Genomic DNA, 12,185 nt, shown 5'->3' with positions numbered 1-12,185 from the left:
AGGAAGAGGCCTGCTCCCCGCACTTGGCAGCGTATCTGCTCCATGTGCCCTTCTCAGGGCTGGCACTTATGTGGAGGAAGAACAGGTCAGCCATCAAAGCTTTCATTGCACTGAGTCCTTCCCATGGGGTTGCGCTGGCTCAGGCTGTTTACGACAGGGCCGGATTAGGTGCGTCTATCAAACGCACTGCCGTTTCTTTAGGCCACAACACCACCTTTTCAATGGCACACCCTTGATGAATGCAGAGAGAACAGGACTTGCTCGGGGGGACAGCTTTCAGCGCAGTGCCTCGCCACTATGGCCACGTAGGCATTGTTGGTTCACTGGTAGAATTCTCGCCTGCCAGGCCCGGGTTCGTTTCCCGGCCAACACATCCCTTTCCCTACCGTCGGACGTTGACATGACATCGACCGCTGAAAAGCCCCCATCTGGGACATCCGGGCAACCCCGAAAAGTCCTTATAAGCCACTGAGAGCGAGGCCGAAACAAAAACCAGAAGCATCTGGGCTACGCCAGGAGAAGGCCAGAGCATCGTGACTTGCAGGTGCTCCATGTGGTCCAGTAACAAGGACTAGCACTTGTCCCACAGCATGTGCTTCTGTTGCTGTCTGGCTTTAATGAAAGCCGTGACAGAAGGTTTAATTTGGAATAGAACATTTGCCTATAACTCAGCTAACACACAACGTTGCCAACGTAAATTACATTGCTACTACGTTGTGTGTTAGCAGGGAACATAAGTAATGAGGTGCATTTACATGATGCATTTCCCCGCTAAACTCATCAAAGTAACGTTATCAAGTTTAATGTTAGCTAACCGGCAACATGCCATCATATGCAAGAACGTTAACGTGTTAGCTACCTCAGTATTAGTATAATACAAACATTGAAACAAAAAATTACGAGTGTGGTGTCATGAGCCTTTTCAACTGTATAACATTTAATGATAATCAAAAGTAACGTTCACAAGTTTAATGTTAGCTAACCGGCTAGTTACAGGTCATCATATGCATCCCGACTTAAGAAAGTTAACTTCTGTCTTACCAAAGTGAATGCTTTTTAAAAATAAGAATAATACAAAATGAATTTAAAAAAAGGGAGCCATGAAATGTGCATCTTTGTCGTAATTGTATATCGTATTACATTATATATTTTGTCAAGTTACGTACATCACTAGCAACTGACATTCAACTCCACGGAGTGTAAACATGTCATTTGACCTGACACGAGGAAGATCGGGTTCATCTCCCTCCTCCTTACAGAGAAATGAAGAAGGTGATTGTCAGCATAAAAAGTGATTGACAAGCATTCTCTGCAAAGAGATTGGCTGCACACAAAATGATTGACAGTTGCCCCTCCCACATTCCAATGTCTCCGGCTCTGCAGCATTACCCTACTCCCCATCTGGGACGTCCGGGCAACCCCGAAAAAGTCCTTATACTGCAATGCTGTCCTTAGCTCAACGCTCTTTCTTCTTTACAATAGCAGCTCTTTCGAATCACTCGCCCTTCTCCCCCTTTTGTTCTGTTTTATGTTCGGGCCTCTATTCAACTCAGCTCAACACTCAACAGATCCGAAATGCCTTTACTGGGCCCTGATCTATGATCATGCGCTGTTAAACAGCTGACATCGCTCACTTCTGCGTTCACTTCCGTAAGCGACTGAGAGCGAGGCCGAAACAAAAACCAGAAGCCTCCGGGCTACGCCGGGAGAACCCTGAGCAGCGCGGCACTGGTGTGCACCGCCACACCGCTCTTCCCACAAGTAACAAGAAGCAGCACGTCCCTTCTCCGTTTTTTCTTCCAGCGCCACATTGTGAAGAAGGCAGGCCGTGCAGGCGGCCATCTCTCTCTTTCTGGAAAGCAGAGCTCTGAGGTTCACACTCGCAGTGCCACACATGCACAGGAAGAAGAAAGGGAACAGAAGTGCCCTCTGTTGGCCGCTCTCGTGACTGATGCCAATGATTGGAAAGAGCTGCTATTGAAAATGAGAAAAACCGCGCCCTCTATTGGCCATTCCAGTGCTGTACTCGACAAAGAAAGACAGGAGGAAAAGTGGCATTTCCAGGGTCTGTGAGACTGCCTGGACAATGCTTTGTGTTGCTGTACACGGTGAATGCGGTCGGCGCTAGAGTGAGTGGAGAACGTGAGAAAAACGCCTGAAAGACAAGGTCAAAAGTAGAGCACCTCCCCGTCGGGGAATCGAACCCCGGTCTCCCGCGTGACAGGCGGGGATACTTACCACTATACTAACGAGGAAGAGGTGCAGGCAGAGGGTGAGGAAGAGGCCTGCTCCCCGCACTTGGCAGCGTATCTGCTCCATGTGCCCTTCTCAGGGCTGGCACTTATGTGGAGGAAGAACAGGTCAGCCATCAAAGCTTTCATTGCACTGAGTCCTTCCCATGGGGTTGTGCTGGCTCAGGCTGTTTACGACAGGGCCGGATTAGCTGCGTCTATCAAACGCACTGCCGTTTCTTTAGGCCACAACACCACCTTTTCAATGGCACACCCTTGATGAATGCAGAGAGAACAGGACTTGCTCGGGGGGACAGCTTTCAGCGCAGTGCCTCGCCACTATGGCCACGTAGGCATTGTTGGTTCACTGGTAGAATTCTCGCCTGCCAGGCCCGGGTTCGTTTCCCGGCCAACACATCCCTTTCCCTACCGTCGGACGTTGACATGACATCGACCGCTGAAAAGCCCCCATCTGGGACATCCGGGCAACCCCGAAAAGTCCTTATAAGCCACTGAGAGCGAGGCCGAAACAAAAACCAGAAGCATCTGGGCTAAGCCAGGAGAAGGCCAGAGCATCGTGACTTGCAGGTGCTCCATGTGGTCCAGTAACAAGGACTAGCACTTGTCCCACAGCATGTGCTTCTGTTGCTGTCTGGCTTTAATGAAAGCCGTGACAGAAGGTTTAATTTGGAATAGAACATTTGCCTATAACTCAGCTAACACACAACGTTGCCAACGTAAATTACATTGCTACTACGTTGTGTGTTAGCAGGGAACATAAGTAATGAGGTGCATTTACATGATGCATTTCCCCGCTAAACTCATCAAAGTAACGTTATCAAGTTTAATGTTAGCTAACCGGCAACATGCCATCATATGCAAGAACGTTAACGTGTTAGCTACCTCAGTATTAGTATAATACAAACATTGAAACAAAAAATTACGAGTGTGGTGTCATGAGCCTTTTCAACTGTATAACATTTAATTATAATCAAAAGTAACGTTCACAAGTTTAATGTTAGCTAACCGGCTAGTTACAGGTCATCATATGCATCCCGACTTAAGAAAGTTAACTTCTGTCTTACCAAAGCGAATGCTTTTTAAAAATAAGAATAATACAAAATGAATTTAAAAAAAGGGAGCCATGAAATGTGCATCTTTGTCGTAATTGTATATCGTATTACATTATATATTTTGTCAAGTTACGTACATCACTAGCAACTGACATTCAACTCCACGGAGTGTAAACATGTCATTTGACCTGACACGAGGAAGATCGGGTTCATCTCCCTCCTCCTTACAGAGAAATGAAGAAGGTGATTGTCAGCATAAAAAGTGATTGACAAGCATTCTCTGCAAAGAGATTGGCTGCACACAAAATGATTGACAGTTGCCCCTCCCACATTCCAATGTCTCCGGCTCTGCAGCATTACCCTACTCCCCATCTGGGACGTCCGGGTAACCCCGAAAAAGTCCTTATACTGCAATGCTGTCCTTAGCTCAACGCTCTTTCTTCTTTACAATAGCAGCTCTTTCGAATCACTCGCCCTTCTCCCCCTTTTGTTCTGTTTTATGTTCTGGCCTCTATTCAACTCAGCTCAACACTCGACAGATCCGAAATGCCTTTACTGGGCCCTGATCTATGATCATGCGCTGTTAAACAGCTGACATCGCTCACTTCTGCGTTCACTTCCGTAAGCGACTGAGAGCGAGGCCGAAACAAAAACCAGAAGCCTCCGGGCTACGCCGGGAGAACCCTGAGCAGCGCGGCACTGGTGTGCACCGCCACACCGCTCTTCCCACAAGTAACAAGAAGCAGCACGTCCCTTCTCCGTTTTTTCTTCCAGCGCCACATTGTGAAGAAGGCAGGCCGTGCAGGCGGCCATCTCTCTCTTTCCGGAAAGCAGAGCTCTGAGGTTCACACTCGCAGTGCCACACATGCACAGGAAGAAGAAAGGGAACAGAAGTGCCCTCTGTTGGCCGCTCTCGTGACTGATGCCAATGATTGGAAAGAGCTGCTATTGAAAATGAGAAAAACCACGCCCTCTATTGGCCATTCCAGTGCTGTACTCGACAAAGAAAGACAGGAGGAAAAGTGGCATTTCCAGGGTCTGTGAGACTGCCTGGACAATGCTTTGTGTTGCTTTACACGGTGTGTTAGCAGGGAACATATGTAATGAGGTGCATTTACATGATGCATTTCCCCGCTAAACTCATCAAAGTAACGTTATCAAGTTAAATGTTCTGTTTGTTCTGTTTTATGTTCTGGCCTCTATTCAACTCAGCTCAACACTCAACAGACCCGAAATGCCTTTACTGGGCCCTGATCTATGATCATGCGCTGTTAAACAGCTGACATCGCTCACTTCTGCGTTCACTTCCGTAAGCGACTGAGAGCGAGGCCGAAACAAAAACCAGAAGCCTCCGGGCTACGCCGGGAGAACCCTGAGCAGCGCGGCACTGGTGTGCACCGCCACACCGCTCTTCCCACAAGTAACAAGAAGCAGCACGTCCCTTCTCCGTTTTTTCTTCCAGCGCCACATTGTGAAGAAGGCAGGCCGTGCAGGCGGCCATCTCTCTCTTTCCGGAAAGCAGAGCTCTGAGGTTCACACTCGCAGTGCCACACATGCACAGGAAGAAGAAAGGGAACAGAAGTGCCCTCTGTTGGCCGCTCTCGTGACTGATGCCAATGATTGGAAAGAGCTGCTATTGAAAATGAGAAAAACCGCGCCCTCTATTGGCCATTCCAGTGCTGTACTCGACAAAGAAAGACAGGAGGAAAAGTGGCATTTCCAGGGTCTGTGAGACTGCCTGGACAATGCTTTGTGTTGCTTTACACGGTGTGTTAGCAGGGAACATATGTAATGAGGTGCATTTACATGATGCATTTCCCCGCTAAACTCATCAAAGTAATGTTATCAAGTTTAATGTTAGCTAACCGGCAACATGCCATCATATGCAAGAACGTTAACGTGTTAGCTACCTCAGTATTAGTATAATACAAACATTGAAACAAAAAATTACGAGTGTGGTGTCATGAGCCTTTTCAACTGTATAACATTTAATTATAATCAAAAGTAACGTTCACAAGTTTAATGTTAGCTAACCGGCTAGTTACAGGTCATCATATGCATCCCGACTTAAGAAAGTTAACTTCTGTCTTACCAAAGCGAATGCTTTTTAAAAATAAGAATAATACAAAATGAATTTAAAAAAAGGGAGCCATGAAATGTGCATCTTTGTCGTAATTGTATATCGTATTACATTATATATTTTGTCAAGTTACGTACATCACTAGCAACTGACATTCAACTCCACGGAGTGTAAACATGTCATTTGACCTGACACGAGGAAGATCGGGTTCATCTCCCTCCTCCTTACAGAGAAATGAAGAAGGTGATTGTCAGCATAAAAAGTGATTGACAAGCATTCTCTGCAAAGAGATTGGCTGCACACAAAATGATTGACAGTTGCCCCTCCCACATTCCAATGTCTCCGGCTCTGCAGCATTACCCTACTCCCCATCTGGGACGTCCGGGTAACCCCGAAAAAGTCCTTATACTGCAATGCTGTCCTTAGCTCAACGCTCTTTCTTCTTTACAATAGCAGCTCTTTCGAATCACTCGCCCTTCTCCCACTTTTGTTCTGTTTTATGTTCTGGCCTCTATTCAACTCAGCTCAACACTCGACAGATCCGAAATGCCTTTACTGGGCCCTGATCTATGATCATGCGCTGTTAAACAGCTGACATCGCTCACTTCTGCGTTCACTTCCGTAAGCGACTGAGAGCGAGGCCGAAACAAAAACCAGAAGCCTCCGGGCTACGCCGGGAGAACCCTGAGCAGCGCGGCACTGGTGTGCACCGCCACACCGCTCTTCCCACAAGTAACAAGAAGCAGCACGTCCCTTCTCCGTTTTTTCTTCCAGCGCCACATTGTGAAGAAGGAAGGCCGTGCAGGCGGCCATCTCTCTCTTTCCGGAAAGCAGAGCTCTGAGGTTCACACTCGCAGTGCCACACATGCACAGGAAGAAGAAAGGGAACAGAAGTGCCCTCTGTTGGCCGCTCTCGTGACTGATGCCAATGATTGGAAAGAGCTGCTATTGAAAATGAGAAAAACCACGCCCTCTATTGGCCATTCCAGTGCTGTACTCGACAAAGAAAGACAGGAGGAAAAGTGGCATTTCCAGGGTCTGTGAGACTGCCTGGACAATGCTTTGTGTTGCTTTACACGGTGTGTTAGCAGGGAACATATGTAATGAGGTGCATTTACATGATGTATTTCCCCGCTAAACTCATCAAAGTAACGTTATCAAGTTAAATGTTCTGTTTGTTCTGTTTTATGTTCTGGCCTCTATTCAACTCAGCTCAACACTCAACAGACCCGAAATGCCTTTACTGGGCCCTGATCTATGATCATGCGCTGTTAAACAGCTGACATCGCTCACTTCTGCGTTCACTTCCGTAAGCGACTGAGAGCGAGGCCGAAACAAAAACCAGAAGCCTCCGGGCTACGCCGGGAGAACCCTGAGCAGCGCGGCACTGGTGTGCACCGCCACACCGCTCTTCCCACAAGTAACAAGAAGCAGCACGTCCCTTCTCCGTTTTTTCTTCCAGCGCCACATTGTGAAGAAGGCAGGCCGTGCAGGCGGCCATCTCTCTCTTTCCGGAAAGCAGAGCTCTGAGGTTCACACTCGCAGTGCCACACATGCACAGGAAGAAGAAAGGGAACAGAAGTGCCCTCTGTTGGCCGCTCTCGTGACTGATGCCAATGATTGGAAAGAGCTGCTATTGAAAATGAGAAAAACCGCGCCCTCTATTGGCCATTCCAGTGCTGTACTCGACAAAGAAAGACAGGAGGAAAAGTGGCATTTCCAGGGTCTGTGAGACTGCCTGGACAATGCTTTGTGTTGCTTTACACGGTGTGTTAGCAGGGAACATATGTAATGAGGTGCATTTACATGATGCATTCCCCCGAAAAACGCCTGAAAGACAAGGTCAAAAGTAGAGCACCTCCCCGTCGGGGAATCGAACCCCGGTCTCCCGCGTGACAGGCGGGGATACTTACCACTATACTAACGAGGAAGAGGTGCAGGCAGAGGGTGAGGAAGAGGCCTGCTCCCCGCACTTGGCAGCGTATCTGCTCCATGTGCCCTTCTCAGGGCTGGCACTTATGTGGAGGAAGAACAGGTCAGCCATCAAAGCTTTCATTGCACTGAGTCCTTCCCATGGGGTTGCGCTGGCTCAGGCTGTTTACGACAGGGCCGGATTAGGTGCGTCTATCAAACGCACTGCCGTTTCTTTAGGCCACAACACCACCTTTTCAATGGCACACCCTTGATGAATGCAGAGAGAACAGGACTTGCTCGGGGGGACAGCTTTCAGCGCAGTGCCTCGCCACTATGGCCACGTAGGCATTGTTGGTTCACTGGTAGAATTCTCGCCTGCCAGGCCCGGGTTCGTTTCCCGGCCAACACATCCCTTTTCCTACCGTCGGACGATGACATGACATCGACCGCTGAAAAGCCCCCATCTGGGACATCCGGGCAACCCCGAAAAGTCCTTATAAGCCACTGAGAGCGAGGCCGAAACAAAAACCAGAAGCATCTGGGCTACGCCAGGAGAAGGCCAGAGCATCGTGACTTGCAGGTGCTCCATGTGGTCCAGTAACAAGGACTAGCACTTGTCCCACAGCATGTGCTTCTGTTGCTGTCTGGCTTTAATGAAAGCCGTGACAGAAGGTTTAATTTGGAATAGAACATTTGCCTATAACTCAGCTAACACACAACGTTTCCAACGTAAATTACATTGCTACTACGTTGTGTGTTAGCAGGGAACATAAGTAATGAGGTGCATTTACATGATGCATTTCCCCGCTAAACTCATCAAAGTAACGTTATCAAGTTTAATGTTAGCTAACCGGCAACATGCCATCATATGCAAGAACGTTAACGTGTTAGCTACCTCAGTATTAGTATAATACAAACATTGAAACAAAAAATTACGAGTGTGGTGTCATGAGCCTTTTCAACTGTATAACATTTAATTATAATCAAAAGTAACGTTCACAAGTTTAATGTTAGCTAACCGGCTAGTTACAGGTCATCATATGCATCCCGACTTAAGAAAGTTAACTTCTGTCTTACCAAAGCGAATGCTTTTTAAAAATAAGAATAATACAAAATGAATTTAAAAAAAGGGAGCCATGAAATGTGCATCTTTGTCGTAATTGTATATCGTATTACATTATATATTTTGTCAAGTTACGTACATCACTAGCAACTGACATTCAACTCCACGGAGTGTAAACATGTCATTTGACCTGACACGAGGAAGATCGGGTTCATCTCCCTCCTCCTTACAGAGAAATGAAGAAGGTGATTGTCAGCATAAAAAGTGATTGACAAGCATTCTCTGCAAAGAGATTGGCTGCACACAAAATGATTGACAGTTGCCCCTCCCACATTCCAATGTCTCCGGCTCTGCAGCATTACCCTACTCCCCATCTGGGACGTCCGGGTAACCCCGAAAAAGTCCTTATACTGCAATGCTGTCCTTAGCTCAACGCTCTTTCTTCTTTACAATAGCAGCTCTTTCGAATCACTCGCCCTTCTCCCCCTTTTGTTCTGTTTTATGTTCTGGCCTCTATTCAACTCAGCTCAACACTCGACAGATCCGAAATGCCTTTACTGGGCCCTGATCTATGATCATGCGCTGTTAAACAGCTGACATCGCTCACTTCTGCGTTCACTTCCGTAAGCGACTGAGAGCGAGGCCGAAACAAAAACCAGAAGCCTCCGGGCTACGCCGGGAGAACCCTGAGCAGCGCGGCACTGGTGTGCACCGCCACACCGCTCTTCCCACAAGTAACAAGAAGCAGCACGTCCCTTCTCCGTTTTTTCTTCCAGCGCCACATTGTGAAGAAGGCAGGCCGTGCAGGCGGCCATCTCTCTCTTTCCGGAAAGCAGAGCTCTGAGGTTCACACTCGCAGTGCCACACATGCACAGGAAGAAGAAAGGGAACAGAAGTGCCCTCTGTTGGCCGCTCTCGTGACTGATGCCAATGATTGGAAAGAGCTGCTATTGAAAATGAGAAAAACCGCGCCCTCTATTGGCCATTCCAGTGCTGTACTCGACAAAGAAAGACAGGAGGAAAAGTGGCATTTCCAGGGTCTGTGAGACTGCCTGGACAATGCTTTGTGTTGCTGTACACGGTGAATGCGGTCGGCGCTAGAGTGAGTGGAGAACGTGAGAAAAACGCCTGAAAGACAAGGTCAAAAGTAGAGCACCTCCCCGTCGGGGAATCGAACCCCGGTCTCCCGCGTGACAGGCGGGGATACTTACCACTATACTAACGAGGAAGAGGTGCAGGCAGAGGGTGAGGAAGAGGCCTGCTCCCCGCACTTGGCAGCGTATCTGCTCCATGTGCCCTTCTCAGGGCTGGCACTTATGTGGAGGAAGAACAGGTCAGCCATCAAAGCTTTCATTGCACTGAGTCCTTCCCATGGGGTTGCGCTGGCTCAGGCTGTTTACGACAGGGCCGGATTAGGTGCGTCTATCAAACGCACTGCCGTTTCTTTAGGCCACAACACCACCTTTTCAATGGCACACCCTTGATGAATGCAGAGAGAACAGGACTTGCTCGGGGGGACAGCTTTCAGCGCAGTGCCTCGCCACTATGGCCACGTAGGCATTGTTGGTTCACTGGTAGAATTCTCGCCTGCCAGGCCCGGGTTCGTTTCCCGGCCAACACATCCCTTTCCCTACCGTCGGACGTTGACATGACATCGACCGCTGAAAAGCCCCCATCTGGGACATCCGGGCAACCCCGAAAAGTCCTTATAAGCCACTGAGAGCGAGGCCGAAACAAAAACCAGAAGCATCTGGGCTACGCCAGGAGAAGGCCAGAGCATCGTGACTTGCAGGTGCTCCATGTGGTCCAGTAACAAGGACTAGCACTTGTCCCACAGCATGTGCTTCTGTTGCTGTCTGGCTTTAATGAAAGCCGTGACAGAAGGTTTAATTTGGAATAGAACATTTGCCTATAACTCAGCTAACACACAACGTTGCCAACGTAAATTACATTGCTACTACGTTGTGTGTTAGCAGGGAACATAAGTAATGAGGTGCATTTACATGATGCATTTCCCCGCTAAACTCATCAAAGTAACGTTATCAAGTTTAATGTTAGCTAACCGGCAACATGCCATCATATGCAAGAACGTTAACGTGTTAGCTACCTCAGTATTAGTATAATACAAACATTGAAACAAAAAATTACGAGTGTGGTGTCATGAGCCTTTTCAACTGTATAACATTTAATTATAATCAAAAGTAACGTTCACAAGTTTAATGTTAGCTAACCGGCTAGTTACAGGTCATCATATGCATCCCGACTTAAGAAAGTTAACTTCTGTCTTACCAAAGCGAATGCTTTTTAAAAATAAGAATAATACAAAATGAATTTAAAAAAAGGGAGCCATGAAATGTGCATCTTTGTCGTAATTGTATATCGTATTACATTATATATTTTGTCAAGTTACGTACATCACTAGCAACTGACATTCAACTCCACGGAGTGTAAACATGTCATTTGACCTGACACGAGGAAGATCGGGTTCATCTCCCTCCTCCTTACAGAGAAATGAAGAAGGTGATTGTCAGCATAAAAAGTGATTGACAAGCATTCTCTGCAAAGAGATTGGCTGCACACAAAATGATTGACAGTTGCCCCTCCCACATTCCAATGTCTCCGGCTCTGCAGCATTACCCTACTCCCCATCTGGGACGTCCGGGTAACCCCGAAAAAGTCCTTATACTGCAATGCTGTCCTTAGCTCAACGCTCTTTCTTCTTTACAATAGCAGCTCTTTCGAATCACTCGCCCTTCTCCCCCTTTTGTTCTGTTTTATGTTCTGGCCTCTATTCAACTCAGCTCAACACTCGACAGATCCGAAATGCCTTTACTGGGCCCTGATCTATGATCATGCGCTGTTAAACAGCTGACATCGCTCACTTCTGCGTTCACTTCCGTAAGCGACTGAGAGCGAGGCCGAAACAAAAACCAGAAGCCTCCGGGCTACGCCGGGAGAACCCTGAGCAGCGCGGCACTGGTGTGCACCGCCACACCGCTCTTCCCACAAGTAACAAGAAGCAGCACGTCCCTTCTCCGTTTTTTCTTCCAGCGCCACATTGTGAAGAAGGCAGGCCGTGCAGGCGGCCATCTCTCTCTTTCCGGAAAGCAGAGCTCTGAGGTTCACACTCCCAGTGCCACACATGCACAGGAAGAAGAAAGGGAACAGAAGTGCCCTCTGTTGGCCGCTCTCGTGACTGATGCCAATGATTGGAAAGAGCTGCTATTGAAAATGAGAAAAACCACGCCCTCTATTGGCCATTCCAGTGCTGTACTCGACAAAGAAAGACAGGAGGAAAAGTGGCATTTCCAGGGTCTGTGAGACTGCCTGGACAATGCTTTGTGTTGCTTTACACGGTGTGTTAGCAGGGAACATATGTAATGAGGTGCATTTACATGATGCATTTCCCCGCTAAACTCATCAAAGTAACGTTATCAAGTTAAATGTTCTGTTTGTTCTGTTTTATGTTCTGGCCTCTATTCAACTCAGCTCAACACTCAACAGACCCGAAATGCCTTTACTGGGCCCTGATCTATGATCATGCGCTGTTAAACAGCTGACATCGCTCACTTCTGCGTTCACTTCCGTAAGCGACTGAGAGCGAGGCCGAAACAAAAACCAGAAGCCTCCGGGCTACGCCGGGAGAACCCTGAGCAGCGCGGCACTGGTGTGCACCGCCACACCGCTCTTCCCACAAGTAACAAGAAGCAGCACGTCCCTTCTCCGTTTTTTCTTCCAGCGCCACATTGTGAAGAAGGCAGGCCGTGCAGGCGGCCATCTCTCTCTTTCCGGAAAGCAGAGCTCTGAGGTTCACACTCGCAGTG

General features: G+C 48.0%; 3 non-coding genes across 3 annotated transcripts; all 3 read right to left on the bottom strand.

Annotated features, from left to right (window-relative positions):
- Positions 1–2,183: 2,183 nt before the first annotated feature.
- On the bottom strand, positions 2,184–2,255 carry trnad-guc (transfer RNA aspartic acid (anticodon GUC)). Its single transcript has one exon. It is a non-coding gene; the product is annotated as a tRNA-Asp (tRNA).
- Positions 2,256–7,242: 4,987 nt separating this feature from the next.
- On the bottom strand, positions 7,243–7,314 carry trnad-guc (transfer RNA aspartic acid (anticodon GUC)). The gene has a single exon. It is a non-coding gene; the product is annotated as a tRNA-Asp (tRNA).
- Positions 7,315–9,517: 2,203 nt separating this feature from the next.
- trnad-guc (transfer RNA aspartic acid (anticodon GUC)) lies at positions 9,518–9,589 on the bottom strand. The gene has a single exon. It is a non-coding gene; the product is annotated as a tRNA-Asp (tRNA).
- Between the last annotated feature and the right edge of the window lie 2,596 nt (positions 9,590–12,185).

The sequence above is a fragment of the Amia ocellicauda genome, chromosome 7, assembly GCF_036373705.1.
Source record: "Amia ocellicauda isolate fAmiCal2 chromosome 7, fAmiCal2.hap1, whole genome shotgun sequence".
Classification (NCBI taxonomy): domain Eukaryota; kingdom Metazoa; phylum Chordata; class Actinopteri; order Amiiformes; family Amiidae; genus Amia; species Amia ocellicauda.
The sequence above is the reverse complement of the archived record's forward strand: the minus strand, read 5'-3'. Positions and strand labels throughout refer to the sequence as shown.